Source organism: Argopecten irradians, chromosome 8 (genome assembly GCF_041381155.1).
Source record: "Argopecten irradians isolate NY chromosome 8, Ai_NY, whole genome shotgun sequence".
Classification (NCBI taxonomy): Eukaryota; Metazoa; Mollusca; class Bivalvia; order Pectinida; family Pectinidae; genus Argopecten; species Argopecten irradians.
In genome coordinates, this window is record NC_091141.1 from 41,538,452 (window position 1) to 41,554,934 (window position 16,483).

The window sequence follows — 16,483 nt, forward strand, 5'->3', positions numbered from 1 at the left end:
ATTGTCAGTTTGTATCACTACTACTACAGTATTGTCAGTTTGTATCACTACTACTACAGTATTGTCAGTTTGTATCACTACTACTACAGTATTGTCAGTTTGTATCACTACTACAGTATTGTCAGTTTGTATCACTACTACTACAGTATTGTCAGTTTGTATCACTACTACAGTATTGTCAGTTTGTATCACTACTACAGTATTGTCAGTTTGTATCACTACTACTACAGTATTGTCAGTTTGTATCACTACTACAGTATTGTCAGTTTGTATCACTACTACTACAGTATTGTCAGTTTGTATCACTACTACTACAGTATTGTCAGTTTGTATCACTACTACTACAGTATTGTCAGTTTGTATCACTATACAGTACAGTTTGTATCACTACTACTACAGTATTGTCAGTTTGTATCACTACTACTACAGTATTGTCAGTTTGTATCACTACTACTACAGTATTGTCAGTTTGTATCACACTACTACAGTATTGTCAGTTTGTATCACTACTACTACAGTATTGTCAGTTTGTATCACTACTACTACAGTATTGTCAGTTTGTATCACTACTACAGTACAGTATTGTCACTTTGTCAGTTTTATCACTACTACTACAGTATTGTCAGTTTGTATCACTACTACAGTATTGTCAGTTTGTATCACTACTACTACAGTATTGTCAGTTTGTATCACTACTACTACAGTATTGTCAGTTTGTATCACTACTACTACAGTATTGTCAGTTTGTATCACACTACTACAGTATTGTCAGTTTGTATCACTACTACTACAGTATTGTCAGTTTGTATCACTACTACTACAGTATTGTCAGTTTGTATCACTACTACAGTATTGTCAGTTTGTATCACTACTACTACAGTATTGTCAGTTTGTATCACTACTACTACAGTATTGTCAGTTTGTATCACTACTACTACAGTATTGTCAGTTTGTATCACTACTACTACAGTATTGTCAGTTTGTATCACTACTACAGTATTGTCAGTTTGTATCACTACTACTACAGTATTGTCAGTTTGTATCACTACTACTACAGTATTGTCAGTTTGTATCACTACTACTACAGTATTGTCAGTTTGTATCACTACTACTACAGTATTGTCAGTTTGTATCACTACTACAGTATTGTCAGTTTGTATCACTACTACTACAGTATTGTCAGTTTGTATCACTACTACTACAGTATTGTCAGTTTGTATCACTACTACAGTATTGTCAGTTTGTATCACTACTACAGTATTGTCAGTTTGTATCACTACTACTACAGTATTGTCAGTTTGTATCACTACTACTACAGTATTGTCAGTTTGTATCACTACTACTACAGTATTGTCAGTTTGTATCACTACTACTACAGTATTGTCAGTTTGTATCACTACTACTACAGTATTGTCAGTTTGTATCACTACTACTACAGTATTGTCAGTTTGTATCACTACTACTACAGTATTGTCAGTTTGTATCACTACTACTACAGTATTGTCAGTTTGTATCACCACTACTACAGTATTGTCAGTTTGTATCACTACTACAGTATTGTCAGTTTGTATCACTACTACAGTATTGTCAGTTTGTATCACTACTACTACAGTATTGTCAGTTTGTATCACTACTACTACAGTATTGTCAGTTTGTATCACTACTACAGTATTGTCAGTTTGTATCACTACTACTACAGTATTGTCAGTTTGTATCCACTACTACAGTATTGTCAGTTTGTATCACTACTACAGTATTGTCAGTTTGTATCACTACTACTACAGTATTGTCAGTTTGTATCACTACTACAGTATTGTCAGTTTGTATCACTACTACTACAGTATTGTCAGTTTGTATCACTACTACTACAGTATTGTCAGTTTGTATCACTACTACTACAGTATTGTCAGTTTGTATCACTACTACTACAGTATTGTCAGTTTGTATCACTACTACTACAGTATTGTCAGTTTGTATCACTACTACTACAGTATTGTCAGTTTGTATCACTACTACTACAGTATTGTCAGTTTGTATCACTACTACTACAGTATTGTCAGTTTGTATCACTACTACAGTATTGTCAGTTTGTATCACTACTACTACAGTATTGTCAGTTTGTATCACTACTACTACAGTATTGTCAGTTTGTATCACTACTACTACAGTATTGTCAGTTTGTATCACTACTACTACAGTATTGTCAGTTTGTATCACTACTACTACAGTATTGTCAGTTTGTATCACTACTACTACAGTATTGTCAGTTTGTATCACTACTACTACAGTATTGTCAGTTTGTATCATCACTACTACAGTATTGTCAGTTTGTATCACTACTACTACAGTATTGTCAGTTTGTATCACTACTACTACAGTATTGTCAGTTTGTATCACTACTACAGTATTGTCAGTTTGTATCACTACTACAGTATTGTCAGTTTGTATCACTACTACTACAGTATTGTCAGTTTGTATCACTACTACAGTATTGTCAGTTTGTATCACTACTACTACAGTATTGTCAGTTTGTATCACTACTACAGTATTGTCAGTTTGTATCACTACTACAGTATTGTCAGTTTGTATCACTACTACAGTATTGTCAGTTTGTATCACTACTACTACAGTATTGTCAGTTTGTATCACCACTACTACAGTATTGTCAGTTTGTATCACTACTACAGTATTGTCAGTTTGTATCACACTACTACAGTATTGTCAGTTTGTATCACCACTACTACAGTATTGTCAGTTTGTATCACTACTACAGTATTGTCAGTTTGTATCACTACTACTACAGTATTGTCAGTTTGTATCACTACTACAGTATTGTCAGTTTGTATCACTACTACAGTATTGTCAGTTTGTATCACTACTACTACAGTATTGTCAGTTTGTATCACTACTACTACAGTATTGTCAGTTTGTATCACTACTACTACAGTATTGTCAGTTTGTATCACTACTACTACAGTATTGTCAGTTTGTATCACTACTACTACAGTATTGTCAGTTTGTATCACTACTACTACAGTATTGTCAGTTTGTATCACTACTACAGTATTGTCAGTTTGTATCACTACTACTACAGTATTGTCAGTTTGTATCACTACTACTACAGTATTGTCAGTTTGTATCACTACTACAGTATTGTCAGTTTGTATCACCACTACTACAGTATTGTCAGTTTGTATCACTACTACAGTATTGTCAGTTTGTATCACTACTACTACAGTAATTGTCAGTTTGTATCACTACTACAGTATTGTCAGTTTGTATCACTACTACAGTATTGTCAGTTTGTATCACTACTACAGTATTGTCAGTTTGTATCACTACTACTAGTATTGTCAGTTTGTATCACTACTACTACAGTATTGTCAGTTTGTATCACTACTACTACAGTATTGTCAGTTTGTATCACTACTACAGTTTGTCAGTTTGTATCACTACTACTACAGTATTGTCAGTTTGTATCACTACTACTACAGTATTGTCAGTTTGTATCACTACTACAGTATTGTCAGTTTGTATCACTACTACAGTATTTGTCAGTTTGTATCACTACTACAGTATTGTCAGTTTGTATCACCACTACTACAGTATTGTCAGTTTGTATCACCACTACTACAGTATTGTCAGTTTGTATCACACTACTACAGTATTGTCAGTTTGTATTCACTACTACTACAGTATTGTCAGTTTGTATCACTACTACTACAGTATTGTCAGTTTGTATCATCTACTACTACAGTATTGTCAGTTTGTATCACTACTACTACAGTATTGTCAGTTTGTATCACTACTACAGTATTGTCAGTTTGTATCACTACTACTACAGTATTGTCAGTTTGTATCACTACTACTACAGTATTGTCAGTTTGTATCACTACTACTACAGTATTGTCAGTTTGTATCACTACTACTACAGTATTGTCAGTTTGTATCACTACTACAGTATTGTCAGTTTGTATCACTACTACAGTATTGTCAGTTTGTATCACTACTACTACAGTATTGTCAGTTTGTATCACTACTACTACAGTATTGTCAGTTTGTATCACCACTACTACAGTATTGTCAGTTTGTATCACTACTACAGTATTGTCAGTTTGTATCACTACTACTAGTATTGTCAGTTTGTATCACACTACTACAGTATTGTCAGTTTGTATCACCTACTACAGTATTGTCAGTTTGTATCACTACTACAGTGTATTGTCAGTTTTTTACCAGTATTGTCAGTTTGTATCACACTACTACAGTATTGTAGTTTTGTATCACTACTACAGTATTACAGTATTGTCAGTTTGTACTACAGTATTGTCAGTTTGTATCACTAAACAACTACTCTGGAACTAGTATTGTCAGTTTCTAGTTGTATCAGGATTAAACAACACTCTGGAATCTAGGGTATTCAGTATTAGGATTAAACAACACTCTGGAATCTAGGGTATTCAGTATTAGGATTAAACAACACTCTGGAATCTAGGGTATTCAGTATCAAGGATTAAACAACACTCTGGAATCTAGGGTATTCAGTATTAGGATTAAACAACACTCTGGAATCTAGGGTATTCAGTATTAGGATTAAACAACACTCTGGAATCTAGGGTATTCAGTATTAGGATTAAACAACACTCTGGAATCTAGGGTATTCAGTATTAGGATTAAACAACACTCTGGAATCTAGGGTATTCAGTATTAGGATTAAACAACACTCTGGAATCTAGGGTATTCAGTATTAGGATTAAACAACACTCTGGAATCTAGGGTATTCAGTATTTGGATTAAACAACACTCTGGAATCTAGGGTATTCAGTATTAGGATTAAACAACACTCTGGAATCTAGGGTATTCAGTATTAGGATAAAACAACACTCTGGAATCTAGGGTATTCAGTATTAGGATTAAACAACACTCTGGAATCTAGGGTATTCAGTATTAGGATTAAAAAAACACTCTGGAATCTAGGGTATTCAGTATTAGGATTAAACAACACTCTGGAATCTAGGGTATTCAGTATTAGGATTAAAACAACACTCTGGAATCTAGGGTAATTCAGTATTAGGATAAACTAGGTATTCAGTAATTAGAATTAAAAAACGCTCTGGAATCTAGGGTATTCAGTAATTAGGATAAAACAACACTCTGGAATCTAGGGTATTCAGTATTAGGATTAAACAACACTCTGGAATCTAGGGTATTCAGTATCAAGGAAACAACACTCTGGAATCTAGGGTATTCAGTATTAGGATTAAACAACACTCTGGAATCTAGGGTATTCAGTATTAGGATTAAACAACACTCTGGAATCTAGGGTATTCAGTATTAGGATTAAACAACACTCTGGAATCTAGGGTATTCAGTATTAGGATTAAACAACACTCTGGAATCTAGGGTATTCAGTATTAGGATTAAACAACACTCTGGAATCTAGGGTATTCAGTATTAGGATTAAACAACGCTCTGGAATCTAGGGTATTCAGTATTAGGATTAAACAACACTCTGGAATCTAGGGTATTCAGTACCAGGATTAAACAACACTCTGAAAATCTAGAGTATAGGTATTCAATACCAGGATTAAACAACACTCTGGAATCTAGGGTATTCAGTACCAGGATTAAACAACACTCTGGAATCTAGGGTATTCAGTATTAGGATTAAACAAACTACTCTGGAATCTAGGGTATTCAGTAGGATTAAATCAACACTCGGAATTTAGGGTATTCAGTATTAGGATTAAACAACACTCTGGAATCTATGGTATTCAGTATTAGGATTAAACAACACTCTGGAATCTAGGGTATTCAGTATTAGGATTAAACAACACTCTGGAATCTAGGGTATTCAGTACAAGGATTAAACAACACTCTGGAATCTAGGGTATTCAGTACCAGGATTAAACAACACTCTGGAATCTAGGGTATTCAGTATTCAGGATTAAACAACACTCTGGAATCTAGGGTATTCAGTACCAGATTAAACAACACTCTGGAATCTAGGGTATTCAGTATCAAGGATTAAACAACACTCTGGAATCTAGGGTATTCAGTATTAGGATTAAACAACACTCTGGAATCTAGGGTATTCAGTATTAGGATTAAACAACACTCTGGAATCTAGGGTATTCAGTACCAGGATTAAACAACGCTCTGGAATCTAGGGTATTCAGTATTAGGATTAAACAACACTCTGGAATCTAGGGTATTCAGTATCAGGAAGGATTTAAACACACTTGGAATCTAGGGTATTCAGTATTAGGATTAAACAACACTCTGGAATCTAGGGTATTCAGTATTAGGATTAAACAACACTCTGGAATCTAGGGTATTCAGTATTAGGATTAAACAACACTCTGGAATCTAGGGTATTCAGTATTAGGATTAAACAACACTCTGGAATCTAGGGTATTCAGTATTAGGATTAAACAACACTCTGGAATCTAGGGTATTCAGTATTAGGATTAAACAACACTCTGGAATCTAGGGTATTCAGTATTAGGATTAAACAACACTCTGGAATCTAGGGTATTCAGTATTAGGATTAAACAACACTCTGGAATCTAGGGTATTCAGTATTAGGATTAAACAACACTCTGGAATCTAGGGTATTCAGTACCAGGATTAAACAACACTCTGGAATCTAGGGTATTCAGTATTAGGATTAAACAACACTCTGGAATCTAGGGTATTCAGTATCAAGGATTAAACAACACTCTGGAATCTAGGGTATTCAGTATTAGGATTAAACAACTCTCTGGAATACAAAATCACAGACACTAGCATAATCTTATAAAATGATTATTGTAGATCACTCACCTGGAAACAGTCACCATAGGTCAACAGACTGTTTCTTATGCCTGTCCAATAGCCAGACAGTTTTCCATGGATGTCCATATGATACAAACTGTATTCCATGGAGACTGTTTCCATGGATGTCACACTGCTGTGCCAGATTCACACACCTGGAAACTGGTGCCATGGAGTCTAGATAAAGAAACCACAGACATTGTATATTCATTCAAAATAAAGGTACAGAATTATTTACATGTATACCTTTTTTGTATTATTGAAAAATAATAAGATTTTGGTGAAACTTTACTATGGCAAGTTTGTAATTTGCCATAGCGACCACCTCTGTATAAAGACCACCTGCTTAATTAATAAAGCCACTTTCCAGACTCCTAAATGACCAATAACAATTTCAACACAAATCAACCTGTTTTATAAAGACCACCTGCTTAATTAATAAAACCACTTTTCCAGACTCCTAAATGACCAACAACAATTTCAACACAAGTCAACATGTGTATAAAACCACCTGCCAATTAAGACCATTTTCCTCTGTCCTTTTGATAGTCTTTATAAACAGGTTGACTATACTGTAAATTAATTTTTCTTTAGCATGCAGTTTACTTTTGCTATATAGTTAACTTGTTTGTCTTCATGAAGAAATATCTTCTATATCCTACTCATTTCTATTGAAATGTCACAATTTTCATTGAATTCTTAAAACCACATAAGTAAATTTAATGTTTTGAAATGAAAGTCGTGAGCTATAACATCCTTAAAGCAAGGTTTATCTATTCATTTATATTTTTATCTAAAGCTCATTTGCATTTTTTTAATTTGGCATAATTATATTGATATGCCTGTCCTAAAGAATTCATTGATATATATATGGTTCATCATTCTCATCCATCAGAGTTAAATCTACTTCCCTTCCTTTCACTCAGTTGGTATAGGGATATATATATAGCTTGACAGCCGATGGGGGCCGAGAATGTGGGTTCATAAGTTGCCTCCCTTTACAGATTGTCTGCGTCACTACTTGTATATTGAGCACCACCGAAGAGCCCAAGCATGAAATGGCCATAACTTGAGTTTAGTGTTTGCTGCAATTAGCGACCCTCTAGTCATCATTAGGATTTTCTGTTAGAAATCATAACTATCAATCTTTGATGTCATTACCTCCAACGTGTTAACAGTTCCACTTAACATGAAGACAAAACAAGAATATACCACAGTCTCCCAAAACACCCACCTCGCATAGGTATTAACTCGTCTGACAATACATGTCAGTATAATATATTGGCATGTATTGTCAGACGAGGGTATTAAACTCGTCTGACAATAGATCTACAAGTCAATATTAATATATTGGCATGTATTGTCAGACGAGTTTAATACCTATAGCTATGGCACCACGCACTTTATACACACTACGCACCGCATACATGGGTGTAATAGGACATTAATTAATCAAACAAACAACTTTATACCTATATGACATATCCGGTTCTGAGAGTAGACGCACGTACAGTACCACATACACCTAGACGAACGCGTACTCGGAGGTAGACGAACGCGTACTCGGGGGTCGTCTCAAACCGACTTGACTCTTCACTCAAATACACTCAAATATACTCAAATACACTCCTCAAAAAGTAAACTCCTCTCAAACGCATACCCAGACGTATTGTCGATTTCCAGCTAGGGCATAATAAGCATTCCACTAGTGAAAAACAATGAAGAACTACGATATTAATGGTTTTATAATTACAAAGTATCTTGTAATCAAATAACATCACAGTTTTTCACTTATTTATACTGACGTGTTTTAATTTTGATACAACCCCCTGAGTACGCATCCGTCTACGTTGATATTCTCAGAACGAACAGTCGCACGCATTTTTGTTTTAATAAAGATTATGCCATAGTTCTAGATGTCTTAGAATATTTTCTTATGTAATTATCATGCTATCAGATAATCTTATTAGTCTGCAAATGCCTATGATCAAAACCAGAGATGTCTTGCATTCATATAAGGTGCATTTTTTTGCTGAAACATCCTGAAAATCTAATGATTGGAAACTCCTTCTTTGTCTTTGATTTGATGACAGGCAAAGCAACTCCGGTTTATGGGCACTACTGGGTTAGCTACTTAAAAGTGCATGGATTAAACATGATATTTCTGCGTGAATACAAAGTTTAAATATTATATCTTGGTTTGATATGACAAATTGTCCCGATTAACATGATTTAATATGATTTTTGAAAGCATGAAAATGACCAATTTTACATGGTTTTTATTCAATCGACTTCTTCTCAATATTAAACCGAAAGGCACAGAGTACTGATTTATTCTAATATTTGGCATGTGATGCTGGGATGAAGGGCTACAAAGTTTGTTCAAATGAATGACCTTGACCTTCATCCAAGGTCAGAGGCACAGGGATATATTGTATAATGTTTGTTTAAAAAATGTGTGCTAGGTCCCTGTGGCATGCTGGGATGAAGGGCTATCAAGTTTGTTCAAATGAATTTCATTGATCTTCATTCAAGGTCATTGATCTTCATTGAAGGGCACAGGGGTCAAATAGGATAATAAAATCTATAAACAACTTCTTGTGAATAACTAAGAGGCCTAGAGACCAGATATTGGGCCTGTGACATGCTGGGATGAATGACTACCGAGTTTGTTCAAATGAATGACCTTGACCTTCATTCAAGGTCACTGGGGTCAAAAAGGGTAAAATCTTTAAACGAATTCTTGTGAATAACTAAGGGCCCTAGAGACCTAATATTGGGCCTGTGACATGCTGGGACAAAGGGCTACCAAGTTTCTTAAAATAAATGACCTTGACCTGCATTCAAGGTCACAAGAGTAAAAAACGCTAACATCTTAAAATGTATTCTTGTGAATAACGAAGAGGCTTATAGACCTGATATCCATGGTCTATGACATGCAGGGATGAAGTTTGTGCAAATTTGTTTATTAAAATGAATGATCTTGACCTTCATTCAAGGTCAAATTCATCAAATAGATCTGAAACCAAATTTCTATGAAAGAGTACATTGTATTGCCTAATTGTTTGCCAGTACTACTGATATATTCTTTGTTGTATTCTGCCAATAATCAGATGACCATTAAGGCCCATACGACTCTTGTTCGAAAATCAGACATTGAAAACCGGAAGTGCATTTTGATTTATTAGTATATATATTTTAATATATTATTTTTTTCTTTCCAAAATCATACTCAAAACCATCTGAAAATTACTGAACTTTTTGTAACATATCAAAGTTATTCTCCTATATTTAACTGTATATAATAAAAAAAAACAACCATAAGCACTTAGAGGTACATCGCAAACAATGACGGAGTTGCCTATCTCTCTAATATATGTTTCTGTTTAAACATCTATTTCAAACTGGATTCCCAAATTCATATCACGGTTACCTAGGTATAATTAAGTGCCAAAAACCTTTTTACTTGTGAAATTCAAAATTAACCAGCCAACCATAGGGTTAAATCTTCTATACACAGGGGCCATTTCAAAGGTCTATTTTTCTTTACAAATGGGGCCATTCCGAAGGTGTATTGTTATTTACACAGGGCAGGGGCCATTTCGAAGGTGTATTGTTATTTACACAGGGCAGGGGCCATTTCAAAGGTCTCTTTTTGTTTACACAGGGACCATTTCAAAGGTCTGTTTTTCAGCATGTTGATTGCCCCCTTAGATAATAACAAATTCAACAGCCTGAACAGAGAACCAAATCATTTCGACTACAAATACGGCTGAATCTCCAAGTTCTTTTCTATTGGAAAATATGTACTTTTCAAATGCATGCTAATGGTGTTTGGAGAGTTTTAAGTGCTCAGATCAATCACTATCTAAATAAACTTTTCCCAGTAAAACCTTACATGCAAATTTGACCTTCTCTGAGCGAAAATATACAACTTAAAACTAACATCTTTCAGAGAAAACCAAACATCTTAAAAGTGAATTCAGCATTTCGGTAAAATTTAAATGCAGATCTTCCCCAGAACTAGATGTAGATCTGTATATCAGTTTTTCAGAAATGTCAACAAAAATACATGTAAAAGCAAACAGTTATTTATTCTTGAAGATTCAGCTAAAATGGAATAACATTCACAGCATTTTATCTGCCCAATGTGGATAACAGTCATGGTTTCGACTGTAATGGGTTAACCATTCAACACAGAGTTGGAGGACTAGTGGAAGAATGTCAGACACCTTAACCACTCAGCCACTGTGACCCAGAGGTAGAGTGCCAGTGGTAGAATGTCAGACACCTTAACCACTCAACCACTGTGACCAAGAGGTGGAGGGCTAGTGGTAGAATGACTAGTGGTAGAATGTCAGACACCTTAACCACTCAGCCACTGTGACCCAGAGGTGGAGGGCTAGTGGTAGAATGTCAGACACCTTAACCACTCAGCCACTGTGACCCAGAGGTGGAGGGCTAGTGGTAGAATGTCAGACACCTTAACCACTCAGCCACTGTGACCCAGAGGTGGAGGGCTAGTGGTAGAATGTCAGACACCTTAACCACTCAGCCACTGTGACCCAGAGGTGGAGGCCTAGTGGTAGAATGTCGGACACCTTAACTACTCAACCACTGTGACCCAGAGGTGGAGGCCTAGTGGTAGAATGTCAGACACCTTAACCACTCAGCCACTGTGACCCAGAGATGGAGGCTAGTGGTAGAATGTCAGACACCTTAACCACACAGCCACTGTGACCCAGAGGTGGAGGCCTAGTGGTAGTGGACACCTAACTACTCAACCAGGACCAGAATATTGGGACACCTTAACCACTCACACTGTGTACAGTGTTATATTGGGACACTCAATCCGCATCACAGCAGCTATAGCTAGGAAACTGAACAAGCTGACTTTGGGTTAAGTCAAAGATAATTGAGAAAATGTTTAGTTTTGTTATGAGCTGCATATTACCTCAGAATATGACCTCTTAGCCAGCTACCAAGACATTACTAACAAGCTTAACCATTCAATATTGTATATGTGCTATGAACAACCAGTATTTTACGGCTCCCAGACGTCATAAAAGTGATGAAATATAGGAATATGCTATCCAGGGAATCCCTTCTCAGCTACACACTAATGGAGGTCTGCTGTTCCACATCCACTGATGCCACCGCAGACAATGGTCGACCCATTTGTACATTACCCATAGGAATCTCTTCTGATGTTACAATTGATTTGGCTACTACACTAACATCCCGTTTCTATTACACAGAGATAGTAAAAAAAAATAATTGAACACTAATTAGGGTTATAAATGACACTGGCCAAGCTCAGTAAGGAGGGAAAGGATGAAGGGGTTTCGGTGTCAGAAATCATCCTTTCTGGTTAAAGATACTAGTCTGCAAGTAAACAGTAGGACTTATAAGATGCATAAAGACCGAGCCGACAAATACTAATAACAGCACTTGGTTAGGACCATAGGTCAAGATCATTTCAGGTAAATTGCAGCTAAATCACTGTTTTCAAGATGGCCACCATGGCACCCATGTTAGATTTCAGGTCGACCCAAAAAATGCCAACACTCAGTCAGAATCATTTCAGGCAAGTTTCAGCTCAATTTCAATAGTGGAACTTTAGAAAAAGTTATGTGTTTTCAATAAGGCAGCAGCGGCAGCCATCTTGGATTTCGGATTGAACCGAAAAGTTTACTGACAGTGGGTAATGGCGGCTGATGACAGGTGATGCACGATGACTATAGTGTGAGGATGACCTCAAAATCACCGAAAAGTGACCAGAACCTAGCCCATTGACCGATCGCCAGGTGTAATATAGCCAGGCCTCGTGCTCACAAACCCACGTGTTTCTATTCAATGTCAGAGCAAACATTGTAACACACAATACAAAATGCAAAGTCACGTGCGGTTTGATTGACAGCTGGCGATCCGTCAATGCCCAATATAGGATTTGAACTTGTGACCCAGAGGTTGAAGGTTTGTGGTAATAGTGGTGACATCTTAACCACTCGGCCACCAGCTACATACAACTCAACTTTATCTGAGTATCTACTATTCTGAGGGCAGTTGGTTACACAAGCCAACATAATTACTTTATCAAGAAAATCAAAAGTTGTTAGAGACAGTCAGTTATTACATCAATGTGACTGTCTTTAAATTACCTTGGCCATTCATTGACCAATAAACGTACAAGTAAGATATACGTGTATACCGTGAAACTCAAAAAAATCACTATGGGTCAAATAAAGACTCTTCGCCTGTGTAGAGAGCTCTTTACCTGTGAATAAGCTATTTACCTGTGTAGAAAGCTATTTACCTATGTACAGAGCTCTTTACCTGTGCAAAGCTTTAACCTGTGTAGAAGCCATTTACCTGTGTAACAGCTCTTTACCTGTGTAGAAGCTATTTACTTGTGTAAAAGTATTTACCTGTGTAGAGAGCTATTTACCTGTGTAAAGAACTATTTACCTTTTAAGAAGCTATTTACCTGTGTTGAAGCTCTTTACCTGTGTAGAAGATCTCTACCTGTGTAGAAGCTATTTACCTGTGTAGAAGCTATTTACCTGTGTAGAGAGCTATTTACCTGTGTAGAAGCTCTTTACTTGTGTAGAGAGCTATTGTACATGTGTAGTTAGCTCTTTACCTATGTAGAGAGCTCTTTTACCTGTGTAGAAGCTCTTTAACCTGTGAAGAGAGCTCTTTACCTGTGTAGAAGCTATCAACCTGTGTAAAAGCTCTTTCCTATGTGAGAGCTCCTTACCTGTGTAGAAGCATTTACTTGTGTAGAGAACTATTTACCTGTGTAGAAGATATTTACCTGTGTAGAAGCTCTTTACCGTGTAGAGAGCTCTTTACATGTGTAAATAGCTCTTTACCTTTGTAGAAGCTATTTACCTATGTAGAAGGTATTTACTTGTATAAAGAACTATCTATTTGTGCAGAAGCTCTTTACCTGTGTAGAAAGCTCTTTTACCTGTGAAGAGAGCTCTTTACCTTAGAAGAAGATATTAAACTGTGTAAAGAGCTCTTTACCTATATTGAGAGCTCTTTGCCTGTGTAGAAGCATTTACTTGTGTAGAGAGCTATTTACTGTGCAAAAGCTCTTTACCTGTGTAGAGAGCTCTTTACCTGTGTAGAGAGCTCTTTACCTGTGTAGAGAGCTCTTACCTGTGTAGAGAGCTCTTTACCTGTGTAGAGAGCTTGTTACCTGTGTAGAGAGCTCTATCCTATAGGACATGTGTTATTGAGGACACAGTCAGGGATATCAGCCTACCTAATTATACTCATTAGTAGGTATATATCATTGTCACCAACACTGTACCAATATCCACGATAACAGCCTATGTGTCACCACAGTAGTCATTTAACTCGATCACTCGCTATAGCATCGCTGTCAGGCAAAAGACACAGCCACGACAACCTTAGCAGACACTGACGTCAGAGACAATCCATTCTTGAAGTTTGAAGCTATTTCGGGCAAGATATTTATATATATAACTTTCTCTAGTGACATTACTTAAATTTGGAATGTATTTCTGGAGCTATATTTCAACAATTCTGTATCTATTTTTAGCAATCATTAAGTTTAGTTTTATGTCAAGACAAAGGATTTTCATTCTTTTTGTTCTTTAGAAGCTTAATCCTTCTCTGAAATTGTCAATACAATTTGTTAAATCTATGTTGGTTCAATTGTTTTTCTATTTATACCAATCGTCGGAGACTCTGTTGGGAGCACTACACACTCAACATCATGTAATTTTTAATAACATTTCCAAAATCTCCAAGGAAAGTTACTGTTTTTTTTATAAAATCTGTCAACATTTCCCGATTCTCTGATGAAAGTCACAGGTTTTGATAAAACCTGTCATCATTACCCAAACCACAAAGAAAGTCACAGGTTTTGATAAAACCTGTCAACATTTCCCAAACTTCCAACATTGCTTAAACCTCCAAGGAAAGCCACTGGGTTTTTTTTATAAAATCTGTCAACATTTTCCGATCTTCCAAAGAAAGCCACTTGGTTTTTTTATAAAATCTGTCAACATTTTCCAAACCTACAAGGAAAGTCACTGGTTTTCATAAAAACTTTTAACATATCTCAATCCTTCAACTAATTTAAGTCACTGGTTTTTATAAAATCTGTCAACATTTTCCAAACTTACATGGAAAGTCACTGGTTTTTATCAAATCTGTCAACATTTTCCAAACCTCTGAGGAAAGACACTGATTTATTTTTTTATAAAATCTGTCAACATTTTCCAAACCTACAAGGAAAGTCACTGGGTTTTATATCAAATCTGTGAACATTTTCCAAACCTCCGAGGAAAGCCACTGTTTTTTAACAAAATCTGTCAACATTTTCCAAACCTACAAGGAAAGTCACTGGTTTTTTTTTATAAAATCTGTCAACATTTTCCAAACCTATAAGGAAAGTCACTGGTTTTTATAAAATCTGTCAACTTTTCTCAATCCTTCAACTAATTTAAGTCACTGGTTTTTATAAAATCTGTCAACTTTTCTCAATCCTTCAACTAATTTAAGTCACTGGTTTTTATAAAATCTGTCAACATTTTCCAACTCTCCAACGAAAGTCAGAGGTGTTTATCAAATCTGTCAACATTTCCCAACTCTCCAACGAAAGTCACTGATTTTTATCAAATCTGTCAACATTTCCCATACCTCCAAGGAAAGTCACTGATTTTTATCAAATCTGTGAACATTTCCCATACCTCCAAGGAAAGTCACTGATTTTTATCAAATCTGTGAACATTTCCCATACCTCCAAGGAAAGTCACTGGTTTTTATCAAGTCTATCAAGATTTCCCAAACATCCAAGGAAATTCACTGATTTTTTATCAAATCTGTGTACATCTCCCAAACATCCAAGGAAATTCACTGATTTTTATCAAATCTGTGTACATCTCCCAAACATCCAAGGAAATTACTGATTTTTATCAAATGTCAACATTTTCCAAACCTCCAAGAAAATGTTTTTTTTTTTTTCATTAAATCTGTCAACATTTTTCAATCATCTAAGGAAAGTCAATGGTTTTTTTATCAAATCATTGTATCAACATCATCTGGTATCATTGGTTTACAGTGTACCTGTGTACCATTGGTATACAGTGTACCATTGGTATACAGTTGGTACCATTGGTATACAGTTGGTACCATTGGGTATACAGTTGGTACCATTGGTATACAGTTGGTACCATTGGTATACAGTTGGTACCATTGGGTATATAGTTGGTACCATTGGGTATACAGTTGGTACCATTGGTATACAGTTGGTACCATTGGTATATATTTGGTACCATTGGGTATAGTCAGTACCATTGGTATATAGTTGGTACCATTGGGTATACATTCAGTACCTTTGGTATACAGTTGGTACCATTGGGTATACAGTTGGTACCATTGGTATACAGTCGGTACCATTGGTATATATTTGGTACCATTGGGTATAGTCAGTACCATTGGTATATAGTTGGTACCATTGGGTTTACAGTTGGTGCAATTGGTATATAGTTGGTACCATTGATATAGTCAGTACCCCTATGAGGGCACTATTGCCTCGTAGAATATTATCGAGCTGAAGGTGAGGGCACTATCCCATCATGAGACAATACTATGAGGAAATAGTGCCCTCTCAACCAGGCCATAATGG